This window comes from Panulirus ornatus, chromosome 17, assembly GCF_036320965.1.
Source record: "Panulirus ornatus isolate Po-2019 chromosome 17, ASM3632096v1, whole genome shotgun sequence".
NCBI lineage: Eukaryota > Metazoa > Arthropoda > Malacostraca > Decapoda > Palinuridae > Panulirus > Panulirus ornatus.
The window spans coordinates 57,631,165-57,651,263 of NC_092240.1; the positions used below are offsets into that span (position 1 = coordinate 57,631,165).

Genomic DNA, 20,099 nt, shown 5'->3' on the forward strand with positions numbered 1-20,099 from the left:
CAAACCTTGACATCCCTCGTGAGTCAGACAAACCTTGACATCCCTCGTGAGTCAGACAAACCTTGACATCCATCTTGAGTCAGACAAACCTTGACATTCATCTTGAGTCAGACAAACCTTGACATCCATCTTGGCTCAGACAAACCTTGACATCCATCTTGAGTCAGACAAACCTTGACATCCATCTTGAGTCAGACAAACCTTGACATCCCTCTTGAGTCAGACAAACCTTGACATCCCTCTTGAGTCAGACAAACCTTGACATCCATCTTGGCCGTTCCAAAAACACACGTGTGCTTTCGTTCGTTCGTGCGTGCGTGCGTTCGTTCGTTGGTCCAATGACACGGCGATGCAGACTCCGCCCACTCGTGACGTCACTTTGGAAGGCCAGTGTAGCTACCCTCTTATTTCTGTTTCAACCCCGAGACAACACCACAAGCGCTCGTCTCAGCCCCAAGGCCCAGGCATGTATTAGCTTATGATATTGTCGTCGTCTGTTTGCTTGGAAAACATTGGCATATGCTATACCTAGAATTTTATATTCATCGACCCGGTACTGAATTTATTTACTTAACTAGGTTTCGTTGCTAGAGTTTTATCAACCCGATTACAAGAAATACTAACTATTATGTTTGCGCTTTTATGTTTCACTATAGAATATTCTTAGAAATGACCATTTCAAGTTTGGATCGAGTTCTTAAGAGTGTAGTCAGCCCCTTCATTTTCTTATCGTTTTCTCTCATATGGCATGAAGAATGGAAACACTTGCCTTAGGTCTTGTAGTGCACAATGAGCATCACCAGTTATCTGTATTTCTATGTCTCATTTCAATCATGATATATGTCTTCTTAATACTATTCTAGAAATCAAATTGAAGGAATATAAGGCATGGAAAAGCTTTTGCACCAATCCTCCTCCTTATTCTGCTGTTTTCTTTCCTTCTTTCCATTATTAATGATACTGTCCAGGTTTGTTCTGTAAATTTCTATATTAACCAGATCACAGCAATAATCGAATTTGGGAGGGTATAGAAATGTTAGTTAGACTCTTGACGACATAATTCAATCAAGCCTTTCATTATCATATGGTTCCCGTTCAGAGCCTCATAATATATTTTTACTAGGAACGCTATTCTTAGGTTTCTAATGCATATTTGAATATATATTTGCACCTTCGTCAAGCAGGAAGTAAACCTATCTACTACATAGATGGCGTACTTCATGAGTCCCTCCCTCTCTATATGAACAGGAACACCAACATGGATCGCCTTGCTTACATAAGAAAGTGGAGAGTATATATGATGACATAAGGTTTTTATTGTCTTTAATGTGCAGTAGATTCTCTACGTCATAGTATATTGTATTTTACTCCACACAAACACACACAACAACATAAGCTAAATAATTTCCTGGTGAGCTTTTGGCAGATCTGAGTTGGTACAGGAAATCATAAGAGAGGGTTGCTACAATGTCTTCTGGGTGACGTCACTGGTGGGCGGCGCTCTGAAACATTAACAACAGCCTGACTCCGCCCACTCATGACGTCACTTTGGAAGGCCAGCGCAGCTACTCTCTTATGATTTACTGTTCCAAGCCACAGCCCCAGGAATTTAGTTTATGATTTTGTAAACTTTTCAATTTCGTTTCTCTTTCATATGTATACAATATTCTTAAAATACGAATTCTAGTAACAAGTTACACCTATTTTGATATTAATGAAGGTTACCTACTACTACTACTACTACTAAAGGTCGCTCTTCTCATCTGTTCGCAGGAAACGGTGAATGGCGAGCTTTTCCTTGTTTATATTACATCTAACATAAAAGACGTACTCATCATCTTGTATGAATGATGAACATCACAATTGGAGAAAAGCATATATTTAACATCATCACGGAGCGCCTTACATACAGAAGTGGAAAGAATATGATGACAAATAGTTTTTTATCATCTTTAATGCGCAATACGTCACATCATATTGTTTAACCTTACACAAACCGACGACGACATGGGCTTTTGGCGGCTCTGAGTGGAACAGTAAATCATAAAAGAAGGTTGCTACACTGTCTCCTGGGTGACGTCACTGGTGGGCGGCGCTCTGAAACATTAACAATAGCCTGACTCCGCCCACTCATGACCACTTAGGAAGGCCAGCGTGCTATCTTATCATTTAGTTCCAACCAATATTCGGCCAGGAATTTAGTTTATCATTTAGTATAGATTTTCACTTTCGTTTCTTTTTCATATCCAGACAATGTGTTAGAAATACGAACTCTACCAATAAGTTAAATGTATTTTGATATGTATTGAAGGTTACTTAATACTAAAGGCCGCTCTTCTCGTCTGTTCGTAGGAAACGGCGAACGGTGAGCTTTTCCTTTTCACATAATACATTTATTCTGCATAGACGTACCTCATCATCCTATATAAACGATGAACATCATAAGCGGAAAGAAAAGAACAAATATCAATATGGAGAGCATTACATAAGAAATTGGAAAACATCGTTTTTTTTCATTTTCTTTCACGCACAATAATTTATTTACGTCACTACATAAGACAAAGCGATTTGTAGTACGCATACAAACAGACGCCAATAAATCATAAGAATGGGTTGCTGTGTCGTCTCCTGGTGACGTCATCGGTAGGCGGTGCTCTGAAACAATACTAAGGACCGTCACGGCCTGACTCCGCCCACTCGTGGCGTCACCTTGAATGGCCAGCACAACAACCCTCTCTTATGAATTACTATTTCACCTCAGATCTGCAAAACAGCCCCGCAGCTCAGCTCCGGAGTTAACGGCCCGACAACTGGCATCTGCAAACTCCGCCCACTCGTGACGTCACCCTGGGTATCCAGGCCACCAAGCCCGCCTAGCCCGCTCGGCCAAAGCTGCTACCCCACGGCCCACGTAACATTGGAAGGCCAACTCAGAAACCCTCTTATGAATTACTGTCTTAATTCAGTCTGCCAAACTTGCTGAAAAACATACGTTACATGGTTAGGTTAGGTTAGATTAGGTTAGGTTAGGTTAGATTAGGTTTGCTCAGGTTAGGTTACACCCACATCAGTCCTCTTCAATACAATCGTCAATGCTCAAAATCTTTAGACCTTCGTCCACAATTTCCTTTACCCTCATCCTCCCTGGTAATTCACCAAGAGATATTTCACTTTCCACGGAGCAATTTTGACATTATTAATGTCATTCACGCCTATATATATATATATATATATATATATATATATATATATATATATATATATATATATATATTTTTTTTTTTATACTTTGTCGCTGTCTCCCGCGTTTGCGAGGTAGCGCAAGGAAACAGACGAAAGAAATGGCCCAACCCACCCCCATACACATGTATATACATACGTCCACACACGCAAATATACATACTTACACAGCTTTCCATGGTTTACCCCAGACGCTTCACATGCCTTGATTCAATCCACTGACAGCACGTCAACCCCGGTACACCACATCGCTCCAATTCACTCTATTCCTTTCCCTCCTTTCACCCTCCTGCATGTTCAGGCCCCGATCACACAAAATCTTTTTCACTCCATCTTTCCACCTCCAATTTGGTCTCCCTCTTCTCCTTGCTCCCTCCACCTCCGACACATATATCCTCTTGGTCAATCTTTCCTCACTCATCCTCTCCATGTGCCCAAACCACTTCAAAACACCCTCTTCTGCTCTCTCAACCACGCTCTTTTTATTTCCACACATCTCTCTTACCCTTACGTTACTCACTCGATCAAACCACCTCACACCACACATTGTCCTCAAACATCTCATTTCCAGCACATCCATCCTCCTGCGCACAACTCTATCCATAGCCCACGCCTCGCAACCATACAACATTGTTGGAACCACTATTCCTTCAAACATACCCATTTTTGCTTTCCGAGATAATGTTCTCGACTTCCACACATTCTTCAAGGCCCCCAGAATTTTCGCCCCCTCCCCCACCCTATGATCCACTTCCGCTTCCATGGTTCCATCCGCTGCCAGATCCACTCCCAGATATCTAAAACACTTCACTTCCTCCAGTTTTTCTCCATTCAAACTCACCTCCCAATTGACTTGACCCTCACCCCTACTGTACCTAATAACCTTGCTCTTATTCACATTTACTCTTAACTTTCTTCTTCCACACACTTTACCAAACTCAGTCACCAGCTTCTGCAGTTTCTCACATGAATCAGCCACCAGCGCTGTATCATCAGCGAACAACAACTGACTCACTTCCCAAGCTCTCTCATCCCCAACAGACTTCATACTTGCCCCTCTTTCCAAAACTCTTGCATTTACCTCCCTAACAACCCCATCCATAAACAAATTAAACAACCATGGAGACATCACACACCCCTGCCGCAAACCTACATATATATATATATATATATATATATATATATATATATATATATATATATATATATATATATATATATATATATATATATATATATTGATAACCACAGCCTCAAAACAGACTAAACCGATCAGAGTTATTTTTCTCCTTGTAGTAGGGTATACCAATCACACCCAGCTGGGTATGGCTGGTCCCTGAGTTGTCGCTCTCGCGAGACCAAATAGTTAAATTCCCAGCGCGAAAGATGTTCAGTGGTACTTACCTTATCCTTAAATCCTTATACACAAGTAGGTAAGCCTCTCAGACTTCCGATGGGGCTGAAAACAGAATTTGGAAGTGACACAAGAGTGTTTATCAAGCCAGTCAGTCTATCACACTCACTCACTGTTTATAAATGAGATTAAGGCTGAGAAAGAAGCGTAACTCATCAAACTCTTCGCGTGACTACAATGGCGACATATAGCAGCAATAGGAGAATAATCATTGGAATCACTTTAGTTAAGTAGTATATTCATAGATGGCAGGACTAGCAAAGGTATTGCTTTAGGCGTCGTCTACACCTTTTAACAACACGAGCGACGTTCAAATCATGGCTCATAGCGGAACTCGTAGGTTTGAGTCATCTTTTTCTATAGACAAGAGAAATCGCATAAATACTCTCTTAGAATTTGCAAAATTCCATAGATGAGTAGGCTATAAGAGAATTCATTTGATTTCCAGCGCATCATATGATGCATTGTATCATCTCATGTGCATGTGTCCTTCATTTGGCAGTGGGAAAATATCATTTTCAGATTTGCAGTCATATATCTAGGCTAATCATTATACTCAATAACAGTGAATGCAACTATCAAAGCCATTACTGGTGTTAGAATTTCTTTTGTTTAGCTCTACAATTACAAAGCTAATCTTTACACATACACACGGCTATATATTTATGTCCTATTTTCAGTAAAATATATGTAAATAGATCTACAGAGTACATGGATCTTGCTAAAATAAGCTTAAACTAACGTGTATATAAAATACAACAAAGATCCACTATGGACATTTGGCTTAAAATGATAATCATAGAAAATGGTAGAAATTGGTCATTGTAGAAAATGGTAAACTTTTTTAGGGATAACAAAACACGTTATGTATTTTTAAGGGTTTAAGAAGTTGGGATATGTTACTCTATATATATCGACTTGTACATTTACATAAGTTTTATTTACATGCCATCGACATGCTTAATTACTATGATTAAAAAGGGTTAGGTTAGGTTAGGTATGGTGCATTGTATCATCTCATGTGCACGTGTCCTTCATTTGGCAGTGGGAAAATATCATTTTCAGATTTGCAGTCATATATCTGGGCTAATCATTATACTCAATAACAGTGAATGCAAGTATCAACGGCATTACTGGTGTTAGAATTTCTTTTGTTTAGCTCTACAATTACAAAGCTAATCTTTACACATACACAAGGCTATATATTCATGTCCTATTTTCAGTAAAATATACGTAAATAAATCTACAGTGTACATGGATCTTACCAAAATAAGCTTAAACTCACGTATATACAAAATACAACAAAGATCGACTGTGGACGTTTGCCTTGAAATGATAGACATAGAGAATGGTAGAAGTTAGTGATTGTAGAAAATGATAAACTTTTTAGGGGTAACAAACACATGTTATTCATTTTTAAGGGTTTAAGAAGTTGGGATACGTTACTATATATATATATATATATATATATATATATATATATATATATATATATATATATATATATATATATATATATATATATATATATATATATATATATTGGGAGGTGAGTTTGAATGGAGAAAAACTGGAGGAAGTGAAGTGTTTTAGATATCTGGGAGTGGATCTGTCAGCGGATGGAACCATGGAAGCGGAAGTGGATCATAGGGTGGGGGAGGGGGCGAAAATTTTGGGAGCCTTGAAAAATGTGTGGAAGTCGAGAACATTATCTCGGAAAGCAAAAATGGGTATGTTTGAAGGAATAGTGGTTCCAACAATGTTGTATGGTTGCGAGGCGTGGGCTATGGATAGAGTTGTGCGCAGGAGGATGGATGTGCTGGAAATGAGATGTTTGAGGACAATGTGTGGTGTGAGGTGGTTTGATCGAGTGAGTAACGTAAGGGTAAGAGAGATGTGTGGAAATAAAAAGAGCGTGGTTGAGAGAGCAGAAGAGGGTGTTTTGAAATGGTTTGGGCACATGGAGAGAATGAGTGAGGAAAGATTGACCAAGAGGATATATGTGTCGGAGGTGGAGGGAACGAGGAGAAGAGGGAGACCAAATTGGAGGTGGAAAGATGGAGTGAAAAAGATTTTGTGTGATCGGGGCCTGAACATGCAGGAGGGTGAAAGGAGGGCAAGGAATAGAGTGAATTGGAGCGATGTGGTATACAGGGGTTGACGTGCTGTCAGTGGAGTGAATCAAGGCATGTGAAGCGTCTGGGGTAAACCATGGAAAGCTGTGTAGGTATGTATATTTGCGTGTGTGGACGTGTGTATGTACATGTGTATGGGGGGGGTTGGGCCATTTCTTTCGTCTGTTTCCTTGCGCTACCTCGCAAACGCGGGAGACAGCGACAAAGTATAAAAAAAAAAAAAAAAAAATATATATATATATATATATATATATATATATATATATATATATATATATATATATATATATATATATTTATATTTTTTATTTATTATACTTTGCGCTGTCTCCCGCGTTTGCGAGGTAGCGCAAGGAAACAGACGAAAGAAATGGCCCAACCCACCCCCATACACATGTATATACATACGTCCACACACGCAAATATACATACCTGCACAGCTTTCCATGGTTTACCCCAGACGCTTCACATGCCTTGATTCAATCCACTGACAGCACGTCAACCCCGGTATACCACATCGCTCCAATTTACTCTATTCCTTGCCCTCCTTTCACCCTCCTGTATGTTCAGGCCCCGATCACACAAAATCTTTTTCACTCCATCTTTCCACCTCCAATTTGGTCTCCCTCTTCTCCTCGTTCCCTCCACCTCCGACACATATATCCTCTTGGTCAATCTTTCCTCACTCATCCTCTCCATGTGCCCAAACCACTTCAAAACACCCTCTTCTGCTCTCTCAACCACGCTCTTTTTATTTCCACACATCTCTCTTACCCTTACGTTACTCACTCGATCAAACCACCTCACACCACACATTGTCCTCAAACATCTCATTTCCAGCACATCCATCCTCCTGCGCACAACTCTATCCATAGCCCACGCCTCGCAACCATACAACATTGCTGGAACCACTATTCCTTCAAACATACCCATTTTTGCTTTCCGAGATAATGTTCTCGACTTCCACACATTCTTCAAGGCCCCCAGAATTTTCGCCCCCTCCCCCACCCTATGATCCACTTCCGCTTCCATGGTTCCATCCGCTGCCAGATCCACTCCCAGATATCTAAAACACTTCACTTCCTCCAGTTTTTCTCCATTCAAACTCACCTCCCAATTGACTTGACCCTCACCCCTACTGTACCTAATAACCTTGCTCTTATTCACATTTACTCTTAACTTTCTTCTTCCACACACTTTACCAAACTCAGTCACCAGCTTCTGCAGTCTCCCACATGAATCAGCCACCAGCGCTGTATCATCAGCGAATAATAACTGACTCACTTCCCAAGCTCTCTCATCCCCCAACAGACTTCATACTTGCCCCTCTTTCCAAAACTCTTGCATTTACCACCCTAACAACCCCATCCATAAACAAATTAAAAACCATGGAGACATCACACACCCCTGCCGCAAACCTACATTCACTGAGAACCAATCACTTTCCTCTCTTCCTACACGTACACATGCCTTACATCCTCGATAAAAACTTTTCACTGCTTCTAACAACTTTCCTCATACACCATATATTCTTAAAACCTTCCACAGAGCATCTCTATCAACTCTATCATATGCCTTCTCCAGATCCATAAATGCTACATACAAATCCATTTGCTTTTCTAAGTATTTCTCACATACATTCTTCAAAGCAAACACCTGATCCACACATCCTCTACCACTTCTGAAACCACACTGCTCTTCCCCAATCTGATGCTCTGTACATGCCTTCACCCTCTCAATCAATACCCTCCCATATAATTTACCAGGAATACTCAACAAACTTATACCTCTGTAATTTGAGCACTCACTCTTATCCCCTTTGCCTTTGTACAATGGCACTATGCACGCATTCCGCCAATCCTCAGGCACCTCACCATGAGTCATACATACATTAAATAACCTTACCAACCAGTCAACAATACAGTCACCCCCTTTTTTAATAAATTCCACTGCAATACCATCCAAACCTGCTGCCTTGCCGGCTTTCATCTTCCGCAAAGCTTTCACTACCTCTTCTCTGTTTACCAAATCATTTTCCCTAACCCTCTCACTTTGCACACCACCTCGACCAAAACACCCTATATCTGCCACTCTATCATCAAACACATTCAACAAACCTTCAAAATACTCACTCCATCTCCTTCTCACATCACCACTACTTGTTATCACCTCCCCATTTGCGCCCTTCACTGAAGTTCCCATTTGCTCCCTTGTCTTACGCACTTTATTTACCTCCTTCCAGAACATCTTTTTATTCTCCCTAAAATTTAATGATACTCTCTCACCCCAACTCTCATTTGCCCTTTTTTTCACCTCTTGCACCTTTCTCTTGACCTCCTGTCTCTTTCTTTTATACATCTCCCACTCAATTGCATTTTTTCCCTGCAAAAATCGTCCAAATGCCTCTCTCTTCTCTTTCACTAATACTCTTACTTCTTCATCCCACCACTCACTACCCTTTCTAATCAACCCACCTCCCACTCTTCTCATGCCACAAGCATCTTTTGCGCAATCCATCACTGATTCCCTAAATACATCCCATTCCTCCCCCACTCCCCTTACTTCCATTGTTCTCACCTTTTTCCATTCTGTACTCAGTGTCTCCTGGTACTTCCTCACACAAGTCTCCTTCCCAAGCTCACTTACTCTCACCACCCTCTTCACCCCAACATTCACTCTTCTTTTCTGAAAACCCATACAAATCTTCACCTTAGCCTCCACAAGATAATGATCAGACATCCCTCCAGTTGCACCTCTCAGCACATTAACATCCAAAAGTCTCTCTTTCGCGCGCCTGTCAATTAACACGTAATCCTATAACGCTCTCTGGCCATCTCTCCTACTTACATAAGTATACTTATTTATATCTCGCTTTTTAAACCAGGTATTCCCAATCATCAGTCCTTTTTCAGCACATAAATCTACAAGCTCTTCACCATTTCCATTTACAACACTGAACACCCCATGTATACCAATTATTCCCTCAACTGCCACATTACTCACCTTTGCATTCAAATCACCCAACACTATAACCCGGTCTCGTGCATCAAAACCACTAACACACTCATTCAGCTGCTCCCAAAACACTTGCCTCTCTTGATCTTTCTTCTCATGCCCAGGTGCATATGCACCAATAATCACCCACCTCTCTCCATCAACTTTCAGTTTTACCCATATTAATCGAGAATTTACTTTCTTACATACTTCATACATACTTCCACAACTCCTGTTTCAGGAGTACTGCTACTCCTTCCCTTGCTCTTGTCCTCTCACTAACCCCTGACTTTACTCCCAAGACATTCCCAAACCACTCTTCCCCTTTACCCTTGAGCTTCGTTTCACTCAGAGCCAAAACATCCAGGTTCCTTTCCTCAAACATACTACCTATCTCTCCTTTTTTCACATCTTGGTTACATCCACACACATTTAGGCACCCCAATCTGAGCCTTCGAGGAGGATGAGCACTCCCCGCGTGACTCCTTCTTCTGTTTCCCATTTTAGAAAGTTAAAAAAATACAGGGAGGGGAGGATTTCTGGCCCCCCGCTCCCGTCCCCTCTAGTCGCTTTCTACGACACGCGAGGAATGCGTGGGAAGTATTCTTTCACCCCTATCCCCAGGGATAATATACATATATATATACACATACACACACATACACACACACACGCACATATATACACACACACACATACATATATATACATGTGAAAAATGTAAGAAACAATTTAGAAAACTGAAACTTCTAGCTTGAAATGAAATGAAAAAATGAATGTCACATAATGGTTCAACCTCTGGCTATGGAAAAAGGAAATGTTTAATTTATTTACACAAACGTCAATAGTAGTTCTCATCAATTTAACCACTGTATCAATAAGCTTCAATGTCTAAGCTACATTTTTTCCAATTTCACTATTTTCTTGTCAAAGCACCATGTATGAAAACTATCACTCCAATAACACAACTATAAACATTTACTTCCCCTTTAAAAAAAGTTCTGGGGAAGTCTGTCTCGATACACTGCGGGACACTCTACCACCTGGCGAGGTTTGTGTTGCAATGGTTCTTGATTCACAAACGTAGTAGCATCACTGGTGGGCCAAGGTAGTTCCGTTGGCGAAGAGGAGCTCATGAAACATGTCAGAAAGCATGCTACTGCAGGCAGGAGTGAAGGCTGATGCAAACTGGTATCGCTCTGAATGATGTGATGGGGACGAGATGATCCTCTGACTCACGTCCTAGAGATCCGATCCCACAGAGCGGACGAAGTTTTTGACACCCTTTAAGTTGTCGTCCTTTCCACACGATTATATCTGGGAGTCACTAGGAGTAGTTGTGGTTGAGTGTGTGACAGGCTCTGGTTTCCCTTGGTTGGTATGTCTATATTCTCTGTGGCTTATTCAAACTCGGTAGCATACCACACACAAACACCCACACCCAGCCAGCCTCCTCCTCCTCACTCTCACTTTCGATGCCGGCGTAGGAGGTCCAGTTACGGTGGCGAAATACACAACTCCTCTTAATCTATCTCCCGCGCGCTCTCGCATTCCATACCACACACAAACACACACCCAGCCAGCCGCCTCCTACTCCTCCTCCTCACTCTCACTTTCGATGCCGGCGTAGGAGGTCCAGTTACGGTGGCGAAATACACAACTCTTAATCTATATGTCTACTATGTAGGGGCTTTTGCCATCGATTGGCGTGACAAATCCCCTAACCTTTTTCCGGGTTAAACCTTAGTGGATCGCAGTGAGGAATCTGCTCTGGCACTCTCGGCACCCAGGCTGGTACGTAAGTTGTATGCAAACGTTTCGATACAGCACATCAGGTTTTGGTTGATCCGTATTTGGGATGGGTTAGAGCAGCAACTGTAGCTCTCAACTCTACCCAATTTCCCCCCCTTGCTGCTGCTGCGGCACTGGGGTAGAACACTAAGACCTACGATTCGCACGCGCAAGGTCAAGCGACATGATGCATGTACTTGCCGAGGCAGAAGCTTAGGTCCCCCCTTACCGTCTCATCATCATCATCATAACAATTGGCTGGGGCGGGTGCCACCACAACATCCCGACCCTTGTTAAAACAAGGAGAAAATCCCATCTTGTGGAATTCTCAGGAAATGTGCTGCATTGAAACGCCGGGGGAAGGCAGGCAACACTCACAATAGGAAAAAGCCATAAAGGGTGAGGCGTCGTCTCCCCCGTGCCGCAGAGGGTGCCAAGACGGTTCCATATGGAGAAGAATGTCTTCGAAAAGACAGACCAAGGATATCTATTAGACTGGGTCTAATGGCGTTGAAGAAGGATACTACTGATGCTGGTGTTGTTGCGGCGGCGGTACTGGGGTCGAACACTAATACTACGATTCGCACGCGCATGGCCAAGCGACATGATGCATGTACTTGCCGAGGTGCCGAGGTAGAAACTTAGGTCTCCCTGTACCGTCGTCTAACAAACCAACAACAAAAAGGAGAACAAAGGCGCCTGCGACCAAGGAACTCCACAGGCATTCGTACAAGTATGACAAGACTCTTATGGTTTTCATGCCTAACCTAACCTAACCTAACCTAACCTAATTCATATGTCGATGGCATATAAATAAAACAAGTAAATGTACAAGTCGATATATATAGAGTAATGTATCCCAACTTCTTAAACCCTATAAAAATACATAACATTTGTTTGTTACCCCTAAAAAAGTTTACCATTTTCTACAATGACTAATCTTTACCATTTTCTATGATAATCATTTCAAGCCAAACGTCCATAGTAGATCTTTGTTGTATTTTGTATATACGTGAGTTACGCTTATTTTGGCAAATCTATGTAAACTGTAGATTTATATATATTTTACTGAAAATAGGACATAAATATATAGCCGTGTGTATGTGTAAAGATTAGCTTTGTAATTGTAGAGCTAAACAAAAGAAATTCTAACACCAGTAATGGCTTTGATAGTTGCATTCACTGTTATTGAGTATAATGATTAGCCTAGATATATGACTGCAAATCTGAAAATGATATTTTCCCACTGCCAAATGAAGGACACATGCACATGAGATGATACAATGCATCATATGATGCGCTGGAAATCAAATGAATTCTCTTATAGCCTACTCATCTATGGAATTTTGCAAATTCTAAGTGAGTATTCATGCGATTTCTCTTGTCTATAGAAAAAGATGACTCAAACCTACGAGTTCCGCTATGAGCCATGATTTGAACGTCGCTCGTGTTGTTAAAAGGTGTAGACGACGCCTAAAGCAATACCTTTGCTAGTCCTGCCATCTATGAATATACTACTTAACTAAAGTGATTCCAATGATTATTCTCCTATTGCTGCTATATGTCGCCATTGTAGTCACGCGAAGAGTTTGATGAGTTACGCTTCTTTCTCAGCCTTAATCTCATTTATAAACAGTGAGTGAGTGTGATAGACTGACTGGCTTGATAAACACTCTTGTGTCACTTCCAAATTCTGTTTTCAGCCCCATCGGAAGTCTGAGAGGCTTACCTACTTGTGTATAAGGATTTAAGGATAAGGTAAGTACCACTGAACATCTTTCGCGCTGGGAATTTAACTATTTGGTCTCGCGAGAGCGACAACTCAGGGACCAGCCATACCCAGCTGGGTGTGATTGGTATACCCTACTACAAGGAGAAAAATAACTCTGATTGGTTTAGTCTGTTTTGAGGCTGTGGCTATCAAATATATGGGCGTGAATGACATTAATAATGTCAAAATTGCTCCGTGGAAAGTGAAATATCTCTTGGTGAATTACCATGGAGGATGAGGGTAAAGGAAATTGTGGACGAGGGTCTAAAGATTTTGAGCATTGACGATTGTATTGAAGAGGACTGATGTGGGTGTAACCTAACCCAACCAAACCTAACCTAACCAACCTAACCTAAACTAAACTAAGCTAACCTAACCTAACCCAGCCTAACCAAATATAACAGAACCTAACCCAACCTAAATTAACCCAACCTAACCTAACCTAACCCAACCTAGCCTAACCTAAACTAACTTAACCTAACCCAACCTAACCTAACCAAACCCAACCTAACCTAATTTAACCTAACCTAACCTAACCCAACCTAGCCTAACCTAAACTAACTTAACCTAACCTAACCTAACCTAACCAAACCCAACCTAACCTAATTTAACCTAACCTAACCTAACCCAACCTAGCCAAACCTAACCGAACCTAACCATGTCGATGGCATATAAATAAAACATAAGTAAATGTACAAGTCGATGGCATGTAAATGAAACGTAAATGTGCAATTCGATATATATAGAGTAACGTATCTCAACTTCTGAAACCCAAAAAAATACATAACGTGTTTGTTACCCCTAAAAAGTTTACCATTTTCTACAATGACTAATTCTTTACCATCTTCTATGATTATCATTTCAAGCCAAACGTCCGTAGTGGATCTGTGTTGTATTTTGTATATAAGTGAGTTTAAGTTTATTTTGGCAAGATCCATGTACACTGTAGATTTACATGTATTTTACTGAAAATAGGGCATAAATATATAGCCGTGTGTATGTGTAAAGATTAGCTTTGTATTGTAGAGCTAAACAAAAGAAATTCTAATACCAGTAATGCCGTTGATATTTGCATTCACTGTTATTGAGTATAATAATTATCTAATATATATGACTGCAAATCTGAAAATTATATTTTCCCACAACCAAATGAAGGACCTAACCTAACCTAACCTAACCTAACCCACCTTAAACTAACCTAACCCAACCTAACCTAACCTAACCTATCCTAACCCAACCCAACCTAACCTAATCTAGCCTAGCCTAACCGAACCCAACTTAACCTAACCTAACCTAACCTAACCTAAACTAACCTAACCTTAAGAGAGAGAGCGGCGGCGGTCGACCCTCCTCCCTCCCCGGGCGCATACCACACACATACCGAGCCAGCCAGCCAGCCAGCCACCTCCTCCTCACTCTCGCTTTCGATGACGAACGGCCGACCCACCTCCCTCCCTTCCTCACACACAGTGGTGGTGGTGAACATCAGTGGACCATTATCGATCGACCCACATTGCGTATGCGGAGCTTGACGTCACTCAATAGATTAGGGGTTGTATTTTAATAACGTTCTGCTACGCGAGCGAGGGAGCGGGCGAGTGGCGGCGGAGGAGGAGCCAGCCAGCCAACCACCTCCTCCTCCCTTGCTTTCGATGACGCGCGGCCGACCCACCTCCCTCCCTTCCTCACATACGGTGGTGGTGGTGAACATCAGTGGACCATTATCGATCGACCCACATTGCGTCCGCGGAGTTTCACGTCACTCGCTAGATTGGGGGTTGTGTTTTAATAACGTTCTGCTACACGAGCTAGGGAGCGGGCGGGTGGCGGCAGAGGAGGCGGCCGGCCAGCCACCTCCTCCTCACTCTCGCTTTCGATGACGAACGGCCGACCCACCTCCCTCCCTTCCTCACACACAGTGGTGGTGGTGAACATCAGTGGACCATTATCGATCGACCCACATTGCGTATGCGGAGCTTGACGTCACTCAATAGATTAGGGGTTGTATTTTAATAACGTTCTGCTACGCGAGCGAGGGAGCGGGCGAGTGGCGGCGGAGGAGGAGCCAGCCAGCCAACCACCTCCTCCTCCCTTGCTTTCGATGACGCGCGGCCGACCCACCTCCCTCCCTTCCTCACATACGGTGGTGGTGGTGAACATCAGTGGACCATTATCGATCGACCCACATTGCGTCCGCGGAGTTTCACGTCACTCGCTAGATTGGGGGTTGTGTTTTAATAACGTTCTGCTACACGAGCTAGGGAGCGGGCGGGTGGCGGCAGAGGAGGCGGCTGGCTCACCCCCCCCCCCCCCCCGTCCCCCACCTACCTCCCGCGCGCTCGCTCTCGCATTCCATACCACACACACCCAGCCAGCCTCCTCCTCCTCCACCTCACTCACTTTCGATGCCGGCGTAGGAGGTTCAGTTACGGTGGTGAAATGCACAACTCCTTTTAATCTATATGTCTACTATGTAGGGGCTTTTGCCATCGATTGGCGTGACAAATATCCTAAACTTTTCCCCGGTTAAACCTTAGTGGATCGCAGTGAGGAGACTGCTCTGCCACTCACGGCACCCAGGCTGGTACGCAAGTCGTATGCAAACGGTTCGGTACAGCACATCAGGTTTTGGTTGATCCGTATTTGGGATGGGATAAAGCAGCAACTGTAGCTCTCAACTCTACCCAATTTCCCCCCTTTGCTGCTGTTGCGGCATTGGGGTAGAACACTAAGACCTACGATTCCCCCGCGCACGGTCAAGCGACATGATGCATGTACTTGCCGAGGCAGAAGCCTAGGTCCCCCCTTACCGTCTCATCATCATAACAATTGGCTGGGGCGGGTGCCACCACAACATCCCGACCCTTGTTAAAACAAGGAGAAAATCCCATCTTGTGGAATTCTCAGGAAATGTGCTGCATTGAAACGCCGGGGGAAGGCAGGCAACACTCACAATAGGAAAAAGCCATAAAGGGTGAGGCGTCGTCTCCCCCGTGCCGCAGAGGGTGCCATGACGGTTCCATATGGAGAAGAATGTCTTCGAAAAGACAGACCAAGGATATCTATTAGACTGGGTCTAATGGCGTTGAAGAAGGATACTACTGATGCTGGTGTTGTTGCGGCGGCGGTACTGGGGTCGAACACTAATACTACGATTCGCACGCGCACGGCCAAGCGACATGATGCATGTACTTGCCGAGGTGCCGAGGTAGAAACTTAGGTCTCCCTGTACCGTCGTCTAACAAACCAACAACAAAAAGGAGAACAAAGGCGCCTGCGACCAAGGAACTCCACAGGCATTCGTACAAGTATGACAAGACTCTTATGGTTTTCATGCCTAACCTAACCTAATCTATATGTCGATGGCATATAAATAAAACGTACGTAAACGTACAAGTCGATATACATATTCATTTATATATATATATATATATATATATATATATATATATATATATATATATATATATATATATATATATATATATATATGGTGGTGCGTGTTCATATGAACTATATTGGTATATAGTGGGGTGCCTAAATGTGTGTGGATGTAACCAAGATGTGAAGACCCTTACTGGAAAAACAATCACTCTTGAAGTAGAACCTTCAGACACAATTGAAAATGTGAAGGAAAATAGTGAAATTGGAGAAAAATGTAGCTTAGACATTGAAGCTTACTGATACAGTGGTTAAATTGATGAGAACTGCCATTGACGTTTGTGTAAATAAATTATACATTTCCTTTTTTCCATAGCCAGAGGTTGAACCATTATGTGACATTCATTTTTTTCATTCATTTCAAGCTAGAAGTTTCAGTTTTCTAAATTGTTTCTTACATTTTTTCATATGTATATATATGTATGTGTGTGTGTGTGTGTATATGTGCGTAGGTATGTGTATGTGTGTGTATGTGTATATGTATATATATATATATGTATATTATCCCTGGGGATAGGGGTGAAAGAATACTTCCCACGTATTCCTCGCGTGTCGTAGAAAGCGACTAGAGGGGACAGGAGCGGGGGGCCAGAAATCCTCCCCTCCTTGTATTAACTTTCTAAAATGGGAAACAGAAGAAGGAGTCACGCGGGGAGTGCTCATCCTCCTCGAAGGCTCAGAGTGGGGTGCCTAAATGTGTGTGGATGTAACCAAGATGTGAAAAAAGGAGAGATAGGTAGTATGTTTGAGGAAAGGAACCTGGATGTTTTGGCTCTGAGTGAAACGAAGCTCAAGGGTAAAGGGGAAGAGTGGTTTGGGAATGTCTGGGAAGTAAAGTCAGGGGTTAGTGAGAGGACAAGAGCAAGGGAAGGAGTAGCAATACTCCTGAAACAGGAGTTGTGGGAGTATGTGATAGAGTGTAAGAAAGTAAATTCTCGATTAATATGGGTAAAACTGAAAGTTGATGGAGAGAGGTGGGTGATTATTGGTGCATATGCACCTGGGCAAGGCAGCAGGTTTGGATGGTATTGCAGTGGAATTTATTAAAAAAGGGGGTGACTGTATTGTTGACTGGTTGGTAAGGTTATTTAATGTATGTATGACTCATGGTGAGGTGCCTGAGGATTGCCGGAATGCGTGCATAGTGCCATTGTACAAAGGCAAAGGGGATAAGAGTGAGTGCTCAAATTACAGAGGTATAAGTTTGTTGAGTATTCCTGGCAAATTATATGGGAGGGTATTGATTGAGAGGGTGAAGGCATGTACAGAGCATCAGATTGGGGAAGAGCAGTGTAGTTTCAGAAGTGGTAGAGGATGTGTGGATCAGGTGTTCGCTTTGAAGAATGTATGTGAGAAATACTTAGAAAAGCAAATGGATTTGTATGTAGCATTTATGGATCTGGAGAAGGCATATGATAGAGTTGATAGAGATGCTCTGTGGAAGGTATTAAGAATATATGGTGTGGGAGGCAAGTTGTTAGAAGCAGTGAAAAGTTTTTATCGAGGATGTAAGGCATGTGTAGTGTAGGAAGAGAGGAAAGTGATTGGTTCTCAGTCAATGTAGGTTTGCGGCAGGGGTGTGTGATGTCTCCATGGTTGTTTAATTTGTTTATGGATGGGGTTGTTAGGGAGGTGAATGCAAGAGTTTTGGAAAGAGGGGCAAGTATGAAGTCTGTTGGGGATGAGAGAGCTTGGGAAGTGAGTCAGTTGTTGTTCGCTGATGATACAGCGCTGGTGGCTGATTCATGTGAGAAACTGCAGAAGCTGGTGACTGAGTTTGGTAAAGTGTGTGAAAGAAGAAAGTTAAGAGTAAATGTGAATAAGAGCAAGGTTATTAGGTACAGTAGGGGTGAGTGTCAATTCAATTTGGAGGTGAGTTTGAATGGAGAAAAACTGGAGGAAGTGAAGTGTTTTAGATATCTGGGAGGGGATGGAACCATGGAAGCTGAAGTGGATCATAGGGTGGGGGAGGGGGCGAAAATTCTGGGAGCCTTGAAGAATGTGTGGAAGTCGAGAACATTATCTCGGAAAGCAAAAATGGGTATGTTTGAAGGAATAGTGGTTCCAACAATGTTGTATGGTTGCGAGGCGTGGACTATGGATAGAGTTGTGCGCAGGAGGATGGATGTGCTGGAAATGAGATGTTTGAGGACAATGTGTGGTGTGAGGTGGTTTGATCGAGTAAGTAACGTAAGGGTAAGAGAGATGTGTGGAAATAAAAAGAGCATGGTTGAGAGAGCAGGAGAGGGTGTTTTGAAACGGTTTGGTCACATGGAGAGAATGAGTGAGGAAAGATTGACCAAGAGGATATATGTGTCGGAGGTGGAGGGAACGAGGAGAAGAGGGAGACCAAATTGGAGGTGGAAAGATGGAGTGAAAAAGATTTTGTGTGATCGGGGCCTGAACATGCAGGAGGGTGAAAGGAGGGCAAGGAATAGAGTGAATTGGAGCGATGTGGCATACCGGGGTTGACGTGCTGTCAGTGGATTGAATCAAGGCATGTGAAGCGTCTGGGGTAAACCATGGAAAGCTGTGTAGGTATGTATATTTGCGTGTGTGGACGTATGTATATACATGTGTATGTGGGTTGGGCCATTTCTTTCGTCTGTTTCCTTGCGCTACCTCGCAAACGCGGGAGACAGCGACAAAGCAAAAAAAAAAAAAAAAAATGGAATGCGAGAGCGCGCGGGAGGTAAGGGGGTCAGCCTTCCTCCTCCTCCGCCGTCACCCTCCCGCTCCCTCGCTCGCGTACGACGTTACTAAAACAACCGGCAATCTAGTGAGTAATGGCAAACTCCGCGAATGCAATGTGGGTCGATCGATAATGGTCCAATGATGTTCACCACCACCACCGTGTGTGAGGAAGGGAGGGAGGTGGGTCGGCCGCGCGTCATCGAAAGCGAGAGTGACGAGGAGGTGGCTGGCTGGCTGGCTGGCTCGGTGTGTGTGGTATGCGCGCGTGGAGGGAGGAGTGTCGACCGCCGCCGCCGCCGCTCTCTCGCTTAGGTTAGGTTTAACTCTGAGAAAAGTTAGGGGATTTGTCACGCCAATCGATGGCAAAAGCCCCTACATAGTAGACATATAGAATAAGAGTTGTGTATTTCGCCACCGTAACTGGACCTCCTACGCCGTCATCGAAAGTGAGAGTGAGGAGGAGGAGGCTGGCTTCGTGTGTGTTTGTGTGTAGTATGGAAGGCGAGAGCGCGCGGGAGGGGGGTGGGGGGAGGGTCGTCAGGCCTTTTCCTCCTCCGCCGCCACCCGCCCGTTCCCTCGCTCGCGCACTACTTACTAAAACAACAACCGGCAATCTAGT

General features: G+C 43.1%; 1 protein-coding gene across 1 annotated transcript in view; it reads right to left on the bottom strand.

Moving 5' to 3' along the window:
• Window positions 1–4,772, bottom strand: part of LOC139754824 (synaptic vesicle 2-related protein) — a 133,733-nt gene extending 128,961 nt beyond the window's left edge. Inside the window, exon 1 of the mRNA XM_071672689.1 lies at window positions 4,645–4,772. The gene's annotated coding sequence lies outside the window, so the exon portion shown is untranslated. The remainder of the gene's footprint in view (window positions 1–4,644) is intronic.
• Window positions 4,773–20,099: the final 15,327 nt, after the last annotated feature.